Below are 8,063 nucleotides of genomic sequence, written 5' to 3' on the forward strand. Positions count from 1 at the left end.
GACAGCGTGACCCCGTCAGAAAAATTAACAGGAGAGTCACACCTCCATAACACCAGCTGATTTAACACGTCATATCTATCATCTGTTGACACTTCTGAGGAAGGCGGAAGTTTCCGCCGAAACATGTCAAGGTACGTGAAGAATCTACATGTCTGAGATAAAAGAAAGAGAACTATATCTGTACAACTTCAAGACATAATGAACACCTAAGCTTGAAAACAACATTTAACTTCAGCCACTATGTCTGATAAGCATAAACTGAGGCCCAGATGTAGCTCACACAAGACCAAATCCAGTATGACAAGTGCAAATACAGGCCAGGATGTCATTTTTGAAAGATGGGTAGTCCTTATAATGCCCTGGAATGCGCAAGGCCTCAAAACAGGTAGATGATGTGGGGTATCTGCCCCCAATGATTTCCACAGAGAGACTCTGTGGTACGACCTCCCATCCGGTCCAGAATTTCACCAAGTTGGTGAGTTCAGCTGGTGTTGCTACGAAGTAGATTCAAATGGGTGATGATTAGTCATTAGAATAAATAGCCAACTATTGCACAAACAGCTTAACTTAACAGAAGATTAGACAAACTCTTAAGACGAGTAAACTTACCATTGGTTATGAACTGTCGCAGATAGCCTGACATGCGGCACTTAGTTTCGATGGAACAGTCTTCATCATCACTGTCATCCTCACGAGGCCTTGTGATTCGCTGAAGAAGTACCTATGTTGAAAAAAAGAAAATAGAATGACTAAGACAATAATTTTGATTCTTAAATCAATACTCATTACACTCTTTGGTCAAACATAACTGGTTGATACCAATGATGTCAATTGTAAGTAATGTATAGGAATACATCAGTAACAAGAACAAGACAAAAATGGACAGTAATGGATGCCTACAAGGTATAAAAAACATTTTCTACAGCACTAAAAGATAATATTAAAATAAATTCAACCTCCGCGCAGACATTTCCTGCCACATCTTTAGGAAAGAGTAGGGCCACTGTGTCAGGTCTTTTGGTCATCAGTGTCCACAATGGTGTCTCTTTAAGACCTCGTCTCAGCTGTTTTATTTGCCGTGTCACACGTCCTATTACCTGTTAAAAGTAAAAAGAGAGTAAGAACAGAAACCATCAGGAAAAAGTGCAGTATTTTTTATTTTTTTATTTTACCAAAAAGTAACTCAAAAGACTCAAAAACAAATGTACAGTCTGTTTGGATAGACATTTATCAAACTAAGTTTCACTCACAGCATGGATCAACAGCTTCTCAAAAAGCCACCTCCTGTTGTTCTCAGTTAGGGAAGGGAGGTCCCATGCAAAGGCCAAGTCCTGGATGCTTTGTTTATCTTTATCAGACAGTATGGATCCCCCTTCAAGCTTTAAGACAATAAGGGATGTAAAATATCTCGTCAAGGACAATGGATACCAGAGATGGCAGTTAGTGATGGCATGTTGTGGGCTGATACAAATACTCTGCTGATATTAACACACATTCCTAATGGATACACAATAAAAGGGATATACGGATTCATTTTGGTGTTGGGAGTATATATTTGTATACATATGTGTTTTTGTTTTTTATAGGGCAGTTACTTTAGTGCATTAATTAGATTAATTACACCACAAATTAGTGCGTCATAAAAATGTATCGCAATTAATCATAGCACACAAACATTTTAATATTGGCCAGCAGGAGGACTCGTACATGGCAGTGGCACGTCACTTCACACATGCGTCTCTAGTCAAACAAAACAAAGCCCAGGTGACAACAGGAATGGCATATTTAAGACTTAGTCTTGTTTTATTATTGAATTGGTTTATCTATATTTTTACTACATTCTTTAATAATGCATCAGGCCTAACTGGTTTGCTGGATGTCCTCAACCTTTTTCTTATTTTGAATTTGATTTATGAAACACACTGAAAGTGAAATTTGAGTTGCCTGATTGAGCTAAGAATTTTCTGGACAAGTTGCCCTGACTTTTGTTTTATTTAATCACCAATAAAAATGTGGATTTATAAATCTTCACTTCTTAGTGTATTCATTTGATTTGTCATGCACAAAAATTTTATAATATCCTAGAATTCAAATTCTTTATTAGGGTACTTTAAGCAGATATGAGATTAAAATGTGATTAATTAGATTTATTAATAATAAATCCGCTAATTAATTAGATTATTTTTTTTAATCGTCTGACAGCACTAGTTTTTATATATGTTTATATGTGTATCCACAAAATGAAGAGTTTTATGCTCTACTGTTAAGTGTCTTGGGATAACACTTGTTATGAATTGGCGCTATACAAATAAAGATTGATCAAATAAAAAGGTATCCACATTGTACAACGTATTACCGAAAGACAGAAAACTGTTTTTTAATTAAACATACAAGCCTAATTGTTTCCCTGATGTCGAGGTCTGGACAGTCCTCCAATGTAACGGTGGCAGTGTCAGGACTCCCACCAAGCAGAATATGTACAAAAGCAGGGCTGAGTCCCTGAAGACTTGGGGTGCGTCTCAATGCGTTAACTTCGTGCTTCCTCCGTCCTATCTCCTCCACGACACCGGAAGTACTTTCCCAGTCGCCATTTTGAAGACTGTCCCAAAGCGATAATTGCGCTCAGAGGAGAGAGGAGAGAGGAGAGAGGAGACTGATCGGAGGAGCTATGATCGACGAGACACGAGAGCCGGCTTTGCGGAAGTCTTTTCACTGACCGACACGCCCCCATATGGAATATCACTCTCTGATTGGACGCTGCAGCAGCTCAGACTTCACATGAAACTTCACAAACACAACGGAGTTTAATGAGAGAAAAGACGAGCTGAAGACGGGCACAGAGGATCGTTCAGAAACTGATCATAAATCTGGTATTAAAGGGTTTGCTGTGAGTTTAGATCACAAAACACTGAACACAACCATCATCAAATCAATATAATCAGAGGATTAATACAAAAAACTGACTGATCAATAATATCTTCCTGAGACACAATAAGGTGGGTCATATTGATAGTAATATAACCCACTTTATCTGATCGTGAACTCTGAAGCTTCAGAGTTCACGATCAGATGGGCTCAAGATAAAGGATAAATAATTCATAAATAATCTCACAATTACGCATTTTACCGGAAAAGTGATCCGTGAGCTTCTAAACAGCACACAGAATAAACAGAGAGCAAGTTTTCTTTATGGTTACGTGTGTGTTTAACTGGTTAAAAGAACAGACAAATCTCTGTTACTGTTTCTGTTTGATCAGAGTTATTACAGCGCACGTGCCCAGACGCACAAACAGCTGTTAGAGCTGACTGACAGATGATCCAGAGGTGATCAGCTGATGCCGTCATCACTGAAACTCGTCGCTTCATGTGACGCTCCGAAGGAGAGGATGTCCCATTGCTCTATAAAACGAATCTCCTCCGTTCCTCTCTCCTCTCTTTATTTCCTCGCGTCTCTCCCATGCATCTCTGGTGGGAGGGACTAAGACGCAAGAGAACGACGCAAGTGGAGGAAGGAAGGATGGAACTTTGGAGCTTTGAGACGCACCCATGGTCCTCCATGAAGAAAGGAGTGGCCTATCATTCTCCCCGCCATCATGAACATCTCACTCTCCACTAGAAAGTGAGAAGCTGAGGGGACTAAATGCCCAGGCTCCCCCTCAAAAAGACGTGTAAGCTTTTTACCTGCTGTTAAGACATAAAAAACATTAATCAAGAACAATAAGAAGAAATAGGCCTTGTAGTATATTGGATTACCAGAAGTGCTATACTAAGTTTGGTCCATAGGTGGCACTGTAGCTTTGTGGTGTTGTTACTTTGTTGATGTTGAGACCACAGAATAAATGTGGCGATACACTGAAATGAACATGGCTCTGTCCGCATTTGTGTTTCCCCTGGGTGTGTATGAGAGTGATTCCTCAGAAACTGCATTTTATTTTGGTGATAGTCTGGCCAACATTAAGAGGAGCTTTTAGAAATTTGACAATGCTGAAAATGCTAAAAAAAAAAATACATACCAAAATTTATGCAAAACCCTGACTTCAGTTTTTCTATGCATGTTGAGAAGAAAAAATGGGTTACGCCCTCTCCAATAGCAGTATCTCCTGTAAAACAATGTCAATTTTGGTAGCAAAAGCACAAGGTAAATAAGTGAGTTAGATTTTGACAATTGTAGCTTTTAACTGAAGCTACCTTCAAGTTTGCAATTGAGGGGTCGTCCCCATTCCACATTAGGCCGCTTGTAGAAGGAGATCAGTGCCATGTCCTGTTCTTCAAGGCTTTTTCTGATGTCCATGCTGAGAAGTAAGGGACTCTCTGTATCATGATTACGCAGAGAACTGCCAGCACACTGAGAAATGGCCTTGCAGGGGTCAGTGATGGTTAACCAGTCTAATATGAAAACAAAGGAAATAAGGTTGTTTCATTACCAATATTTGTTGTTGAGACAGCAAAAAGAATTCAAAATTTCAGATGTAACATTATATCTTCCTTAACTTTCCTATGCTACTGCTAAGCCTGAACAGCACCTACCATCTGTAATAGCTGTAGAAGATCTGGATGGTCCAGGCATTGCTTCTTGGTCTCCCTCAAATGTAACGCTTTCATGTGTCACCTCTTTCCCTGCCCTTCTACCCTCACAAAATTATTTTTGTTACAACTGTAGAATAGGCAGGACAAAGACTGAAAAGACAATGAGAATAAAAAGTACATAGATACCTTTCCACACACGAGGAAGTATGTACCTCAATGATATCAGTAGGAATCATCTTCGTGCAGACAGGACATTCCTGCACACCTGCTGATTAGAGGTTGAGAAGAGTGTTATTTTCAAAAAAGGGGTTTCTGTTTTTTCAATACCAATACTCACAAAAGCTGAACATTAAGAGTTCTTACACTGTCTCTCTTCAAGCCGACTGGTTTCCCCATTGGCCAGGTTATCGTCGCTACAGAAATCCATGACGTCACAAGATTTGATGTGCTCTGTCAGGAGTGGAAGGGGAACTTCTAATCCACACTTCTGACATGTGGCTTTTGGCATGTTGCTGAATGCTACATCAGTTAGTGGCAGGGGGTTTGTGCTGAGTTCTTCTTGGATTGGGGCAATGTAAAGGTTTTTACACCCACGACTTAAAGATTTCAGCATCACGCCAGTATAGCCAGTATCACTGGGAGTCACAAGATTGAGTTGTCGGCTCCCCCATCCACCTACAGATAGCAGGAGTGGAAGATTACATTACAATCAAAAGTTATTAGATAATCCAAACATTTAGTCAAAGCACCTAAATATGTCATCAGAACAGACCAGGCTGAAGAAGTAACCTAAAACAAACCAGGTGTTTTTTTTGTATTGTTTTGTTTTTTCCCACTTCTGCCAAGGAAGTTATGCAATAATCAGCATCTGTTTGTTTGTTTCTCTGTTCGTTACATATCTAAAAAAAAAAAATGGACGGATTTCAATGAAATTTTCAGGAAATGTCAGGATTGGGACAAGAAACAAATGATTACATTTTGGGAGTGATCCTGATCACCGTCTGGATCCAGCATGATGAAAAATGCAATTTTTTTGAATAACCACTGAACTAAATTAGATATGATTATGAATCCACTTGCTAATGGTATGTTTTCATAGTCAATGATTTTAAATAGTTAGATGAAATAAAGGTAGGACTAACATTAATGGTGAAAATTACAATCTGAGTGAGGACTGTGGTGCTGGTGGAGGTCTGCGCTCTCTGACCTCAGCTCAGATATGCTTGATATTAAACATGCAGAGTTCAAAGTATAGAGGTTACTGTGAAGAATACATTTTAAGTATTTTGTTTTATGAAAAAGTACCAGTATCACACAAACTAGTGTTGGCCTACCTGAAGGTTTGTAGAGCAGCCACCCACCAGTAACTGACCCCAATTTTGGGAATAAAACTTTGAGGGCATCACATAACTGTAAGCAAAAAATGTATACACATATAATCTTTCCCAAAAATAGTGTCAAAACTTGAAATCATGAAGAGCATCAATAACACTGCATGGAATTCTAAAAAATCCATATAACTTCAAAACCTACAATACTAAGTTAACAATTGCATGTTTTTACCTCCTCATGTGTTGTGCTTTCATCTAGATGAGCAGTCCTACGGCCCAGTCCTGCATGCATATGGACTATTTGCTCCTCCTCTTTTGGAGTTTTTTCACATCGCTTTGGCAACAAATAGAAAGCCACATCCAGTGGCCTAGGCCTCCTGGCAGGAACAGGACTTGCTGTGGGAAATCGCCTTTTTCCCCTGCCCCTGGTGAAAATACCTGGAAAGGACCTACAGAAAACAAACAAACAAAAAACACTAACTACAACCATATGTGACATTATTAGAAGATTATGTATTATCAAGTCCTGCTATAACTTCGCTCATTTCATAATTACTTTAATATTAGCCTTAAGTGAGAAGTTTATGTTTTAAACTTAAACAAACTTTTCTTCACCTGGTCATTTCCATTTGAACTGGTTCTGTTCGTCTCTGTTCTCTGCAGAATTGTATCCAAGAAAATCTATTAATAATCAATACATCTAAAATGTATGAGTAGTATAAGCCATATGTACACAAAGTAAATTTCAATACTAAACCTCATTTGTTGATTTGTGACTCCAACACTTGCTGAACCCTGCTGACCTGATGAGTTGAGTAGTTGTAAAAGGCGGTTGGCTGACTGTAAAATATTATCAGCATGACTGCCCTGCAACAATGCAGAAAAAGCAAGAGGAGCATTAAAAATTGGCAGAACGAGAACATGAATACATTTTACAAAGTTACTCGTTACTGCACTATAATTATGGTGACCCTACTGTGGTTTCCAAAGGGTGAACACTTAAGATATGCGTCCTACATTATACAACAATTTGAAACAAGCTATAAAACTATTATCTAGATGGCGCCGCGGATGGTCGCCTCGGTACTGCGCTCTCTCGTACTTTGTGCGTTTTTGTGTTTTTTTAGTGCACTCTGCTCTCCTTCTCTGGTCACTTTCACCAGGGAAGAGCTCATAAACATTGGCCTGACATCTAGTACAATTTTTCCACCGGTTTTCACTGAACCAGGGAACTTTACAGATGTTTTGGTCGGAGGAGCAGCAGCTCTGTATGGAGTTTACAGAAGACGCCGGCGCGGGAAGCGAGCAGGCGCGCTCGTGAAACTGAGGCAGCGGGGATTACGCACTGCGCTCCCGTCTATCCACCTGGCCAACGTCCGCTCTCTGTCAAACAAGATGGATGAACTGCTGCTCCTCAACAGGAAAAACTCAGACTTTGGCAGATCCGCCGCCCTGTGTTTCACTGAAACTTGGCTCAGTGAACACATCCCCGACAGCGCTCTACATCTGCCCGGCTTCCAGCTCCTGCGCGCGGACCGCGTTACGGAGCTCTCAGGGAAGACGAGGGGAGGCGGAACATGCTTTTATATTAACGAAGGTTGGTGTACAGATGTCACAGTGTTGAAGAGGACATGTAGCCCCCAGTTGGAATCCTTTTTCATAAACTGTCGCCCGTTTTATTCACCGCGGGAGTTCTCCTCGTTTGTGCTGGTCAGTGTTTACATTCCACCTCAGGCGTGCGTAACAGAGGCGCAGCAGCAGCTCGCCGACCAGATCACAGACGTGGAGAGGAAGCATCCAGACTCCCTGCTCATCATTTTAGGGGATTTTAACAGAGCAAACCTCAGCCATGAACTCCGAAAATACAGACAGCACGTCACGTGTCCCACCAGGGACGCGAACATTCTCGACCATTGCTACACCACAATAAAGGACTCATATCGCTCTGTTTCCCGTGCAGCTTTAGGACTCTCTGATCACTGTCTGATCCACCTTATTCCTACCTACAGGCAGAAATTAAAATCTGCAAAGCCTGTAGTGAAGTCAGTGAAGAAGTGGACGGATGAGTCAAGGCAGGAGCTCCAGGCCTGTTTTGACTGCACAGATTGGAGCGTCTTTGAAGCTGCAGCCACAGACATTCATGGACTTACATCAGTTTTTGTGAGGACCTGTGTGTGCAAACCAAGACCTTTCGCACATACAGCA

General features: G+C 40.7%; 1 long non-coding RNA gene across 1 annotated transcript; it reads right to left on the reverse strand.

Annotated features, from left to right (window-relative positions):
- Positions 1 to 967: 967 nt before the first annotated feature.
- On the reverse strand, positions 968 to 4,056 carry LOC141786659 (uncharacterized). Its single transcript, XR_012597909.1, has 3 exons — positions 4,014 to 4,056; positions 1,251 to 1,379; positions 968 to 1,097 (listed from the first exon to the last, which is right to left on the reverse strand). It is a non-coding gene; the product is annotated as an uncharacterized LOC141786659 (long non-coding RNA).
- Between the last annotated feature and the right edge of the window lie 4,007 nt (positions 4,057 to 8,063).

The sequence above is a fragment of the Halichoeres trimaculatus genome, unplaced genomic scaffold (genome assembly GCF_033239565.1).
Source record: "Halichoeres trimaculatus isolate MK-OKI-2021-1 unplaced genomic scaffold, fHalTri1.1 fHalTri1_scaffold_57, whole genome shotgun sequence".
NCBI classification, from domain to species: Eukaryota; Metazoa; Chordata; class Actinopteri; order Labriformes; family Labridae; genus Halichoeres; species Halichoeres trimaculatus.